Source organism: Erinaceus europaeus, chromosome 19 (assembly GCF_950295315.1).
Source record: "Erinaceus europaeus chromosome 19, mEriEur2.1, whole genome shotgun sequence".
NCBI classification, from domain to species: Eukaryota; Metazoa; Chordata; class Mammalia; order Eulipotyphla; family Erinaceidae; genus Erinaceus; species Erinaceus europaeus.
Genome location: NC_080180.1, coordinates 23,118,655 through 23,132,841, shown reverse-complemented (window position 1 = coordinate 23,132,841; position 14,187 = coordinate 23,118,655). Strand labels below are relative to the sequence as shown.

The window sequence follows — 14,187 nt, the reverse complement described above, 5'->3', positions numbered from 1 at the left end:
AACAATAAAAAAAAACAAGGGCAACAAAAGGGAAAATAGATAAATATAAAATTTAAAAAATTAAAACAAACAAACAAACAAGAAAGATATGGTACATAATGGAATACTACTTGGGTATTAAGAAGTCACTTCCTTCACCTTCATCTTGGGTGGAGCTTGAAGAAATCATATTAAGTGAGATATGCCAAAAAGACTAGGATGCGGCGAGGCTAGAGTCTTGCCAGGGCATGGCGTTGCCCCGGCGTGCTGGAGTCTTCGGAGAGCAGCCGCTGGCCTTATTCGCTGGCTGTGGCCCCATGGCCGATCCAGTCACCAGGCCAGGGACAGGCAGACAGGGAAAAAAAAAGACTAGGATGAATATGAAATTATCTTGCTCATGGGCAGCACTTAGGAAACAAGAACATAAAGAGGAAACACAAACTAAAAAAGACAGACACCTGCAGACCTGCTTCACCGCCTGTGAAGGGACTCCCGTGCAGGTGGGGAGCTGGGGGCTCGAACCAGGATCCTTTTGCCGGTCCTTACACTTTGCGCCACCTGTGCTTAACCCGCTGCGCTACCGCCCGACTCCTGTAGTTCTTTTTCCTTATTTCTTGTTTAGAAATTCTCACCAATTGAAAGATATCCATTCAATTTTCCATCCAAATTCTATAATTCATAGACACAACAATCATTTTTAACCAGTTCTGCTAAGCTCTTGCATTACATGGCCCATGTTTACTGTACTTACTATTATATTTGGAAGTGTGAGTATTTGCTACATATTGCCTAGGAGAAAATTAATAAGGTATTATTGGAAAACAAAAGTAGCATTTGCTGTCTGTACAATTCAAAGTTAAACATACACACAGACACACTGGAAACACTTTCAATTCACAAGCTGCAGGGTGTCTGAAGCTCAAATCATAACTGAATTTCGTGGCTTTTAACTTTATCTTGGATAATGAATATTCAGAACTCAGATATAATAATTATAAAGTATATTAAATAATTACCTAAACTAAGCACAAATTGATTTAACTCCCCTGTGGCCTAAACGAATGCTTCAGTGTACATATAATCCTTCATAAAAATAACTGTTGTATGAAAAGGAAAGATTTAAAAATGAAATGTTAAGTAAATTATCAAAATCACTTTAAGAATGGATAAACATGAAGGATGATAAATGATATAGTGGGGGCTGTATTGTTAAATGGGAAACTGGGGAATGTTATGCATGTACAAACTATTGTATTTACTGTTGAATGTAAAACATTAATTCCCCAATAAAGAAATTAAAAAAAAAAGAATGGATAAACATGATGTTTGCAATGCTTAGCTTGCAGTTTTTGTTAACTAGAGTTTCAGAGAGAAATCATGCAAAGTGATCAAAGAAGATCACTTGAGACCACAACAAGATGAGACTAGGACTACTTTGGGAAACCCACCAAGTCACATTAGTGCAAACACATGTGGCTTGTGGACAGAGAGGAGCCTAAGGAGAGATTCCTAGGGCTAAAACACGTATCTACTCCTAAGTGGCTGGAAACGGTCCAGCAGTTTTCCAGTTGAGACACCACTTCCAGTCTGTTTTAACAACAAAAAGACTGCTGAAGGAAGGAGAGGACTCCCCTAAGGCTCACCAAATGTAATTGTGAGTCACCATTGCTACTGCCCCTCAGAGGCTGGAGCAGTAGCAGGGAGTCCCTATATTGACATCAGGGGCCAGAAAACTGACTGGAAAATTCAGGAGGAGATCAACACCTTGGTGGTCTAGAGGTGGGGCTGTATAGTAATATACACATTATAGGTTTACCAGAGGAAGAAAGAGAGGGAAAGGAAGAAAGCATTCTCCAGGACATAATAGATGAGAATTCCCCTAGTCTAGATAACATAAAAGATATAAAGGTTCAAGAAGCTGAGAGGGTCCCAAACAGAATTAACCCAGACTTAAAGACAACAAATGTCATATTTAGAATGAAAAGGAATAAGGTTAAAGAAAGGATCTTGAACACTGCAAGAGAAAAACAAAGTCACCTACAGAAGAAAACCCATAAGACTAACAGCAGATTTCTCCCCAAAAACACTTCAGGCCAGAAGAGAATGGCAAGATATCTATCGAGTACTCAATGAGAAGGTTTTCAACCAAGACTACTGTATTCTGCTAGACTGTTATTCAGACTAGATGGAGGCATAAAACAGTCTCAGACAAACAACTGTTGAAGGAATCAACTATCACCAAGACTGCCCTGAAGGAAGTTCTGAAAGGTCTCCTATAAACAGACCACCATAAACATGCCATATATCAGAACACTCTAAAAACTACAATAATGGCATTAAAATATCTTCAATATATGATATCAGTAAATGTCAGTGGCCTGAATTCACCTATTAAAAGGCACAGAGTAGGAAGATGGATCAGAAAACACACCCAACAATATGCTATCTACAGGAAACCCACCTAACTCAGTAAGATAAACACAGACTCAAAGTGAAAGGATAAGAAAGTATCATACAAGACAATAGACTACAAAAAGGGGCAGGAACAGCTATGCTCATATATGACATGATAGACCTTAAAATAAATAAAATAAGAAAAGATAGGTATGGACAATACATAGTGCTCAGAGGATCAGTAAATCAAGAGAACTTAATGATTGTCAGCATCTATGCACCCAAAGAGAAGCCATCTAAATACACCAAACATCTACTGAAAGAGCTACAACAATATATTAACAGCAACACAGTAATAATGGGAGACTTCAACACCCACTCTCTCAACTTGACAGATCATTCAGGCAGAAAATCAATAAAGAAACAGAGCTAAATGAAGAGATAGATAAACTAGAAATATTGGACATTTTCAGAGCCATTCACCCCCAAGAAATTGGAATACACATTCTATTAACGTCCACATGGATCATTCTCAATGATAGACCATATGTTAGGCCACAATGAAAGCATCAGCAATCCCACACCTATGGTCATCTAATCTTTGACAAAGGGGCCCAGACTATTAAATGGGGAAAGCAGAGTCTCTTCAACAAATGGTGTTGGAAACAATGGGTTGAAACATGCAGAAGAATGAAACTGAACCACTGTATTTCACCAAATACAAAAGCAAATTCCAAGTGGATCAAGGACTTGGATGTTAGACCACAAACTATCAGATATTTAGAGGAAAATATTGGCAGAACTCTTTTCTGCATAAATTTTAAAGACATCTTCAATGAAATGAATCCAATTACAAAGATGACTAAGACAAGCATAAATCTATAGGACTACATCAAATTAAAAATCTTCTGCATAGCTAAAGAAACTTCTACCCAAACCAAGAGATCTCTCACAGAATAGGAGATCTTTACATGCCATACATCAGACAAGAGGCTAATAACCAGAATATATAAAGAACTTGCAAGTCTCAACAACAAGACAACAAATAACCCCATCCAAAAATGGGGGGAGGACATGGACAGAGTACTCACCAGAGAAGAGATCCAAAAGGCCGAGAAACACATGAAAAAATGTTCCAAGTCTCTGATTATCAGAGAAATGCAAATAAAGACAACAATGAGATACCACTTCACTCCTGCCTGTGAGAATGTCACACATCAGAAAAGGTAACAGCAGCAAATGCTGGAGAGGTTGTGGGGTCAAAGGAACCCTCCTGCACTGCTGCTGGGAAAGTAAATTGGTCCAACCTCTGTAGAGAACAGTCTGGAGAACTCTCAGAAGGCTAGAAATGGACCTACCCTATGACCCTGCAATTCCTCTCCTGGGGATATAGCCTAAGGAACCCAACACACCCATCCAAAAAGATCTGTGTACACGTATGTACTTGGCAGCACAATTTGTAATAGCCAAAATCTGGAAGCAACCCAGGTGTCCAACAACAGATGAGTGGCTGATCAAGTTGTGGCATATATATACTATGGAATACTACTCAGCTGTAAAAAATGGTGACTTCACCGTTTTCAGCCGATCTTGGATGGACCTTGAAAAATTCATGTTAAGTGAAATAAGTCAGAAACAGAAGGATGAATATGGGATGATCTCACTCTCAGGCAGAAGTTGAAAAGAAGATGAGAAGAGAAAACACAAGTAGAACCTGAACTGGAATTGGTATATTGCACCAAAGTAAAAGGCTCTGGGGTGGGGAGAATACAGATCCAGGAAGGATGACAGAGGACCTAGTGGGGGTTGTATTGTTATATGGAAAACTGGGAAATATTATGCATGTTCAAACTGTTGTATTTACTGTTGAATGTAAAACATTAATTCCCTAATAAAGAAATTTTTTTTAAAAAAAGAAAGCATCAGCAAATTCAAGAGCATTGAAATCATTTGAAGCATCTTCTCAAACCACAGTGGAATTAAACTAACGTTTAACAATAAATTAAAAAAATAGTAAAAGTGCCAAAATATGGAAACTCAACAGTACACTATGTAACAACTACTGGGTCAAACAGTAAATTAAGGAAGAAATCAAAATGTTTCAAGAGTTCGATAAAAAGCAGACAGGGGTGGTCCCGGAAGTGGCACAGCAGATAAGGCATTGGACTTTAAGCATAAGGTCCTGAGTTCATTCCCCAGCAGCACAACCAGAATGATGTCTGGTTCTTTCTCTCTCTTATATAATTTCTCATGAATAAATAAATAAAATCTTTTTTAAAAAAAGCATACAGGGAAACAATATCTTTGATGAACATAGATGCTAAAATATAGAACAAAATTCTAGCCAACCGAATAGCAGTATATTAAGTAGATTGTTCATCATGACCAAGTGGGGTTTATCCCAGGGATGCAAGGTTGGTTTAATATACATAAATCAATCAACGTGATCCACCACATCAATAAATGCAAGACCAAAAACCACATGGTCATCTCAATAGATGCAGATAAAGCCTTTGATAAAATCCAACACCCCTTTATGATCAAAACGCTACAAAAATTGGGATAGAAAATTCCTGAAGATAGTGAAGTCTATATATAGCAAACCTACAGCCAACATCATACTCAATGGTGAAAAACTGGAAGCATTTCCACTCAGATCAGGTACTAAACAGGGCTGCCCACTATCACCATTACTATTCAACATAGTATTGGAAGTTCTTGCCATAGCAATCAGGCAGGAGCAAGGAATTAAAGGGATACAGATTGAAAGAGAAGAAATTAAACTCAATGACATGATAATATATATAGAAAAACCTAAGGAATCCAGCAAGAAGCTTTTGGAAATCGTCAGGCAATACAGTAAGGTGTCAGGCTACAAAATTAACATACAAAAATCAGTGGCATTATTTTATATAAACACTAAATTGGAAGAAGAAGAAATCCAGAAATCAATTCCCTTTACAATAGCAACAAAACAATAAAATATCTAGGAACAAACTTAACCAAAGAAGTGAAAGACTTGTATACTGAAAATTATGAGTCACTACTCAAGGAAATAGAAAAAGACACAAAGAAGTGGAAAGATATTCCATGTTCATGGTGTGGAAGAATTAACATCATCAAAATGAATATACTACCCAGAGCCATATACAAATTTAATGCAATCCCATGAAGATCCCAGCCACATTTTTTAGGAGAATAGATGTTTATCTGGAACCAGAAAAAACCTAGAGTTGACAAAACAATCTTGAGAAGAAAGAACAGAGCTGGAGGCATCACACTCCCAGATCTCAAATTGTGTTATCGGGCCATTGTAATCAAAACTTCTTGGTACTGGAACATGAATAGACACACTGACCAGTGGAATAGAATTGAGAGCCCAGAAGTAAGCCCCCACACCTATGGACATCTACTCTTTGACAAAGATGCCCAGGCTATTAAATGTGGAAAGAAGAGTCTCTTCAACAAATGGTGTTGGAAAAAAATTGGGTTGAAACATGCAGAACAATGAAACTGAATCACTATATTTCACCAAACACAAAAGTAAATTCCAAGCGGATCAAGGACTTGGATGTTAGACCACAAACTATCAGATATTTAGAGGAAAATATTGGCAGAACTCTTTTCCACATAAATTTTAAAGACATCTTCAATGAAACAAATTCATTCACAAAGGAGACTAAGGCAAGAATAAACCAATGGGACTACATCAAATTAAAAAGCTCCTGTACAGCAAAAGAAACCAATGCCCAAACAAAGAGACCCCTCACAGAATGGGAGAAGATCCTTACATGCCATACATCAGACAAGAGGTTAATAACCAAAATATATAAAGAGCTTGCCAAACTCAACAACAAGAAAACAAATAACCTCATCCAAAAATGAGAGAGGACATGGACAGAATATTCACCACAGAAGAGATCCCAAAGGCTGAGAAACATGAAAAAAATTCTACAAGTCATTGATTTTTAGAGAAATGCAAATAAAGACAACAATGAAATACTTCACTCCTGTGAGAATGTCATACATCAGAAAAGGTAGCAACAAATGCTGGACAGGTTGTGGGGACAACAGAATCTTCCTGCACTGCTGGTGTGAATGTAAATTGGTCCAACATCTGTGGAGAGCAGTCTGGAGAACTCTCAGAAGGCTAGAAATGGACCTACCCTATGATCCTGCAATTCCTCTCCTGGGGATATATCCTAAGGAACCCAACACACCTATCCAAAAAGATTTGTGTATACCTATGTTCTTGGCAGCACAATTTGTAATAACCAAAACCTGGAAGCATGTCGGCTTTCTGGCAGGGTGATCCCCAAGAGAAAGGTAACAGGTCCTTTCTCGCTCACGCAAGGAACGACTCGAAGTAGAAGGCACTGGGGAGGATTCTGGTACGAACACACTTGTTTATTGGGGGGAGGGTTTAGGTTAATATAGAAGGCTAGACAAAGAACAGTTTTCACATACGTCAGAATTCACAGTTTTCTTAAAGGTCAGCATGCCCCTACGGCAGGGGTTGGTATGACAAGAGTTGACATATAAAGATCAATACAATTAGTCTCCTGATGCAGGCATTTAATTATCCAAAGGCATTTGAGAGAAGAATAGGGGTTGAATCAGTAAGGTGAGATAGAGAGGGTAGAACAAGGCTTCAAAGACATCAAAAGGGCTACAGGAAATAAGGTCTTGGGGGCTTTTCACTTGTATGGTGTTAGGAGTGTGTGACAGGATGTGCTATTCCTTTGTGATCAAAAGGTGAGGTGAATGTGTGAACTTTGAGTGAATGAATCTTAAAGTAGGCGACCATGTGGCCTGCAGTTTGAGGTTTCTGTGGGCTTGAGAGTCAAGAAGGGAAGAACTTAGTCTGAGAGATTGTTTTTCCCCTTTGCTCACCTCGGTTGAGAGAGACTGACAAGAGGGTATTTTCTCAGACCTCCATCCAAGGATGGGGGGAGTTCTCCCTAAGCTCTACCAAGCTTACACAGAGCCACACAGAAGCAACCCAGGTGTACAACAACAGATGAGTGGCTGAGCAAGTTGTGGTATATATACACAATGGATTACTACTCAGCTATTAAAAATGGTGACTTCACTGTTTTCAGCCAATCTTGGATGGACCTTGAACAATTCATGATAGGTGAAATAAGTCAGAAACAGAGGGTGAATATGGGATGATCTCATTCTCAGGCAGAAGTTAAAAACAAGATCAGAAGAGAAAACACTAAGCAGAACTTGGACTGGAGCTGGTGTATTGTACAAAAGTAAAAGACTCTGGGGTCAGGGGGAGGGTTCAGGTACTGTAACAGGATGGCAGAGGACCTAATGGGGTTTGTATTGTTGTGTGGAAAGCTGAGATATGTTATGCATGTACCAACTATTTTATTTACTGTTAACTGTTAAACATTAATCCCCCAATAAAGAAATTAAAAAATGAAAAAAGAAATCATGCAAAGTACTTGAACAGATTGACTTGTTCATTCTTAGGAAAAAAAAAAAACTTAAGATAGGTGATAGGCTTGGATGCTAAAAGTTTTAAAAGAGAAGGCAGGCAAAATAACTGAATCAGACACTTTTTGTATTGTTTTGCCATTTCCATTTCCCAGGTTCAAGCTCGGCCCCCACAACACTGAAAAAAGCTTTGGTGCTGTGGTGTCTCTCTCCCTCTCTTCTCCCTCCCTTCCCCCTTCCCTTCTTCCCCTCCCTCTCTCTCCCTTTCTGCTCCATATAAAAATAAATTAAAAAACAGGCAAAATGTTTACCTTGAAGCTACATTATGTAATGGACAATTTCTTGTTATCACATTCTGAACTTCATTTCTGCCATGAAATAACACCTGAACACATTCACACTAATTTATTAACATCCTTAAAAAAAGAAAAACTAAGCCTGTAACTGTTTCTCCAACACAATTGTGCGTTCCATTCCTTAATGCTAACACTAGTAGTTCAATCAGTACAGTGGTTTGTGATGGCTCTGATTTCCAGCATCTTTTTCCTCCATGTCTATTAGTACTGATTCAAATATGTTAAATGGTTGTCATCTGGAAAAGACTATTCTTTTAGGGAAATTTTTTGAATGTTATCTCAAACAAATTTGTAGGTAGTAAAGAGACTTTTTCATAAATGAAAAGAAAAAAAAAGATGTATTTGGAATTCTCTGGCAGTCTGGATTTAAATAATTTCCAGGAAAAGCTAACTTAGGACATTTGCACCCCCAAATTGTGAAAGTGATTCTTTGAAATTTTAATTTGCTCTATTTAAATTTGAATCACCCTAATATTTTAGATTCTTGCCCTTGAACTTTTGACATTTTACATTCAGATCCTTTTGGAAATAGTGGTCAGTGATATTGGTAGGTGCTTTCTGAAAATAAACATCAATTACTGGTGTAAATTTGGAAAATTCTGGGTTAAGCGAGTTTTTACTGTAAAATCTCTTTTCTTTTGACATGCCAGTATGCTCTGTGAATTTTCAGTCGGGTCCCTTGCATATAACACCGCTAACATTATTTAACCACAGTCTTATTTATGTGATGTTGTAGTCTGTGGTGTCTGCCTGAGAAACAACTCTCCTAGACATAAAAAATTTACAAGGGACGTAAAAGCCTTTGAGGGTTCAGTGAGTCTTTTGTTGTTTGTTTAAAAAGGAAATTGCCGGAGTTGGGCGGTAGCACAGTGGGTTAAGCCCAGGTGGAGCAAGCGCAATGACTGGCAGAAGGATCCCGGTTTGAGCCCCCGGCTCCCCACCTGCAGGGGAGTCACTTCACAAGTTGTGAAGTAGGTCGCCAGGTGTCTATCTTTCTCTCCCTTTCTCTGTCTTCCCTTCCTCTCTCCATTTCTCTCTGTTCTATCCAACAACAACATCAATAATAACAATAACAACTACAACAACAATAAAAAACAACAAGGCCAATGAAAGGGAAAAATAAAAAAAAGGAAATTGCATATTGATAATAGTGAAATTCTTAAATGAATATGACTATCACTGTAGTTTTGGTTATCCCAATTTTAAAGAACATCGATTTGGTTATTTTTTCATTTGCTGTTACATTATAATGCCTATGAATAATATGTCTAATAATTTAATATACCTAAACATATCAGTATGATATAAGAGAATCTTTTCTGTAAAGAGAATTCACTTTAAAATATAGCCTACAAAATTTTGATTTCTATAGAATCGTATGAGTTGTTGCTTGAGTTCTCTAGGATTTTTTTCTAGCCAAGCTTTTACAGAACTGGATGGATCCCTTATTTAAGTGTTTAACTGTAGGGGGCAGGTGGTGATGCACCTGGTTGAGTGTACACACTACAGTGTACAAGGACCTGGGTTCAAGCCTCTGGTCCCCACCTTCAGGGGGAAAGCTTCATAAGTGATGAAGTAGAGCTGTAGGTGTCTCTCTATCTCTCTCCCTCTCCTCTCAATGTCTCTATCCAATAGTAAATAAATAAGATAAAAATAAATTTAAAAAATGTTTAACTGTGAGTCTTCCATCCTTGATTAGAGGAACATTAGACCTTTGCTATTCAACTATGAGGCAAAAATATCTTTTATGTTGTGTTCTTTTATAAAAAATAAAGAAAAAGGAATGAAGTCTAACTTCCACCATCTTCACACGTCCCTTCTCTTTCTATGCAGTTACTTTGTTTGGCAGGAAATAGGCTCACATTTCCCTCTGCTGCAGAAAGCCACCTGTAAGTCATATACAGCGAGAGAAGCATTATTCAAAAGATAAATCATATGATATTGTTATGCCGAGTGAATAAGAAGGCATAAATTGAGAATAGATTGGATGATTGCATTTTAAAGACATAAAAGTAAACTGATAGGGTACACTATGAATGGACTGGAATTCAAAGACATTGCATTCATACCCCTGGCTAGGAGTCTCTAATGAACAATGCTGATTTTTCTATTATGAGACTCTGAAGGCTGAGAATTAATGTGAGTCCTGTTTTTGAAAATGTTATACTTATTATTCTTATTATATATGGATGAGGGTAGCATAGTGGATAAAGTCTTATACTCACAAGTATGAGTTCTTGAGTTCTGTCCCCTGCATAGCCTGCACCAGTGATGATGCTCTAATATTTTCTCTCCTCTCTCTCTCTCTCTCTCTCTTTCTCATAAATGTTGACCAAAAAGGAGAAATATTGAGGGCCAGGGAGATAACAGGTAACAGCAGTTAAGCAAACGACGTTCATATCTGAGGCTCTAAGATCCTGCGTATAACCCCCAACACCACTGTTAGCCAGAGCTGAGCAATGCTCTGGTATAAAAATATTGAAATTAATGTGTGAGCCCATTGCCAACATTAGACCCAAGAGAGATCATTGACATCGCATGTCAGTGGGTCAGAGGTGGTTCAGAGGTAGAGTGGCACCCCCACATGCACTCTGGGTGGGGAGCCTGAAGAACTGAGGTCACCAATGGAAAGGGAGAGAGTCCCTAAGGTAGAGTGATATTGGTATTTTGGTGATGGTGGGGCATGACAACATATTTTGAATAGGTGTGAAATTGTACTTGTAAAACATATAATTGGGGTGGGGGGGCAAGTGGTGGTGCACCTGGTTGAGTTCACATTACCATGCACAAGGACCCAGGTTAAAAGCCGCTGGTACCCACCTGCAAGGGGGGAAGTTTCACAAGTGGTGAAGCAGTGCTACAGGTATCTCTTTCTCTCTCTCTTTCTCTTTCTCTCTCCCTCTTTCCCTCCCTATCTCCCCCTTCCATCTCAGTTTTTCTCTGTCTCTGTCTAATAAATGAATAAATAAATAATTTAAAAAGCCAAATACATACTATTAAAAATAAAATCTAGCATAGCAGTTTGCCAATTAAGGTTACCTCAAACACAACTAACATAAACCAGTTACAACAAACAATCAAAATAGAATCCCCAAAGCTTATACTCTTTACTTTGGGTTCAGCAAGACTATTACTGATCTTTTTTGTTTCTTGTTTTAGATTTATGTGTTGAGAGAGAGAGAGAGAGAACCAGAGCCTCACTCTGGCACATGTGATACTAGGGGTTGGACTCCAGAACTCAAACACTTTAAACAGTGGGCTACCTCCTGGGCCACTCTAGTAAAGCCTTTGACAAGAAACACAGGTGCAGCATAGATAATCTCCTGCCAAAGTACCAGTCCATTGGCTAGTTCCTAGACATCCTGTCTTCAGCAGCCAGAAAATGTGTCCCCTTATCTCTGTCTTCAGGGCTGCCTTCCCTCTGCCAGCAGCTGATAACAGGTTGGAGGGAGCCGCGCCATGCTTTGTTTTCCTGTGAAGTCCAACAAGGCCAAGCCACATATTCTTATAACTTTCCAATTTAGTTGCATTTCTTTCCCCCACTGGAACCACTTCCAAAGTAAGAAAAAAAAACGTAAGCAGTGACTAGATGGGAAGAAGCAATCCACACAAGAAAGTTAAAAAAAGGAAAAAAAAAAAAAGAATTTTTTTTTCTTTCCATAATAGGCAATGTTAGTAACAAGGCTGAGAGGGAAATGCAAAAGGCTTGATTCTAAGGAAGATGATATTATTATTATTATTACTATTTTTTCTTTATTGGGGGATTAATGCTTTACAGTCAACAGTAAAATGTAGCAGTTTTTACATGTGTAACAATTCTCAGTTTTCCATATAACTATTCAACCCTCACTAGGTGTTCCTCTGGCAACATGTTCCAGGACCTGAACCCAAAAGTCTTTTACTTTGGTGCAATAAGGATGCTATTATTTTTAAGTATAGTTGGATCAGAGAAATAGCTCACTGGCTAGGACTCTTGCCATGTACATGACCCAGGTTCGAACCCCAGGCACACCACACGGGAGGTGCTAGCACACTAGAGGAAGCTCTGGTGCTGTCTTTCCCTCTCTCTTCAGGAGTGGTGGAACAGTGTTGCATTGTCTCTCCCTATCTCCCTCCTCTCTTCCTCCTTCTTTCTCTGTATCTGGAGGAAAGAAAAAACAAAAAAGGTCATTAGGAGTGGTGGAGTTATATAGGCACAGAGCCCAGATATAATCTTGATAGCAAAAAAGGTAATGCATAAGTAATAAGTGTTATTATTCTTCTATTCACTCACGTCACTTGTTGGTCACTTGCCATGTGCCAGTCAGCATACTGCAACAGTGGTGCCTAAATTTGTTGATCTCAGGGGCCCCTTAACTTTCTTTAAAAAAATTGAGTACCCTAAGGATCTTCTGTTTATGCAGATTATACCTATTGGTTACTATTATTATTTTTAAAAATCTTTTTGTTTTTAATTATTAGATACAGAGAAATTGAGATGGAGGGGAAAATAGAGAGGGAGACAGAGAGGTGCCTGCAGCCCTGCTTTACCATTCATGAAGCACCCCCCCCCCCACAGGTGGGAACTGGGGACTTGAACTTGGGGCCTTGCACAGTGTAACATGTATGCTCAACCAGATGCACCACCACCTGGCCCCAAAGAGAAATTGTTAATATTGTTTTAGCAAGGAAGAAACTGAGGCTAAGAGCACTTAGTTTGCTTACCTGTGTCAGCTTAAATAAAAACTCATATGTCTGAGGTTGGAGGTCTCAGGTTCAATCAAGAGGTCACCATAAACCAGAGTTTAGCAGTGCTCTCATTAAAAAGAAAAAAATAATAACAAAAATTAAAAATACCATAATAGTGTGGGAAAAATAAAAGAACTTTAGCTTCAGAATTAGTGTTACTTGGCTGGGAGGAATGCAGGATGTCTTGGTAGCTTTCTTCAGCCTGGTTTGGGGCAGAGGTCTGTTTACTATTTACTGTTTTCTTATTATTATTTTAGTTTTCTTTATTTTTTCGTTTCTTCTCTTCCTCCCCCTCTCCCTCCCCTTCCTTCTCCCCCCTCCTCCTTTTCCAAACAGAAACTGAGAGATAAGGGGGAATTGGAGGGAGATAGAGACACATGCAGCACTGCTTCACCACATCAGAAGCTCCACCCCCTCTCAGGTGGAGATCAGGGGCTTAAACCCAGGTGCTTGTGCAGTCCCTTATTCATTTATACAGGGGAAATCTGTAGGATGGTAGTTTACATGAAGTTGGCAATTTAAAGTAACAAGATAATTGTCTGTGAGAGCATATACAGCATCTATTTGAGATGATATAAGAATATCTCCTAATGGCATATGTTATACATTATGTAGGAGGAATTTCAAATAAAAGACAAAATTCAGCTCTGCACAGAATTTTTTTTCTCTGCAGAGAAATTGCATCATTTTAGTTTCTTAGAAAGAAGTGACTGCTCTTGTTTCAAGGAAGCATGAAGAACAGCAGTCTTCCTACTAGATCTTGCTGTCCCTCCCTTTGAGGTAGATAGATACTTGATTTCTAAGGTACTGAATAGCAACACTTAGTTGAAATAAAGAAAAGAACTAAGAGAGGGGGTAGGTAGTATAATGGTTGTGCAAAGAGAATTTTTTTCTCCTTTATTCTTTTTATTTCTTTATTGGGGGAATCAATTAGTTGTCAGTGGTACAATGGCGTGTACATGCATAACATTTTCCACACAACAATACAACCCCAATTAGGTCCTCTGCCATACTGTTCTAGGACCTGAACTGCACCACCAGCCCACCCCGCGAAATCCACCCACCCTGGAGTCTTTTACTTTGGTGTAGTACACCAACTCCAATCCAAGTTCTTTTTTTTTAATTTCTCTATTGTGGACTTAATGTTTTACATTCAACAGTAAATACAATAGTTTGTACATGCATAACATTTCCCCGTTTCCCATACAACATTACAACCCCCACTACATCTTCTGTCATCCTTCTTGGACCTGTATTCTCCCCACCCACCCACCCCAGAGTC

General features: G+C 38.7%; 1 non-coding gene across 1 annotated transcript; it reads left to right on the top strand.

Annotated features, from left to right (window-relative positions):
- The first annotated feature begins 202 nt into the window (after positions 1 to 202).
- On the top strand, positions 203 to 329 carry LOC132534802 (small nucleolar RNA SNORA3/SNORA45 family). The gene has a single exon (XR_009546500.1). It is a non-coding gene; the product is annotated as a small nucleolar RNA SNORA3/SNORA45 family (small nucleolar RNA).
- Positions 330 to 14,187: the final 13,858 nt, after the last annotated feature.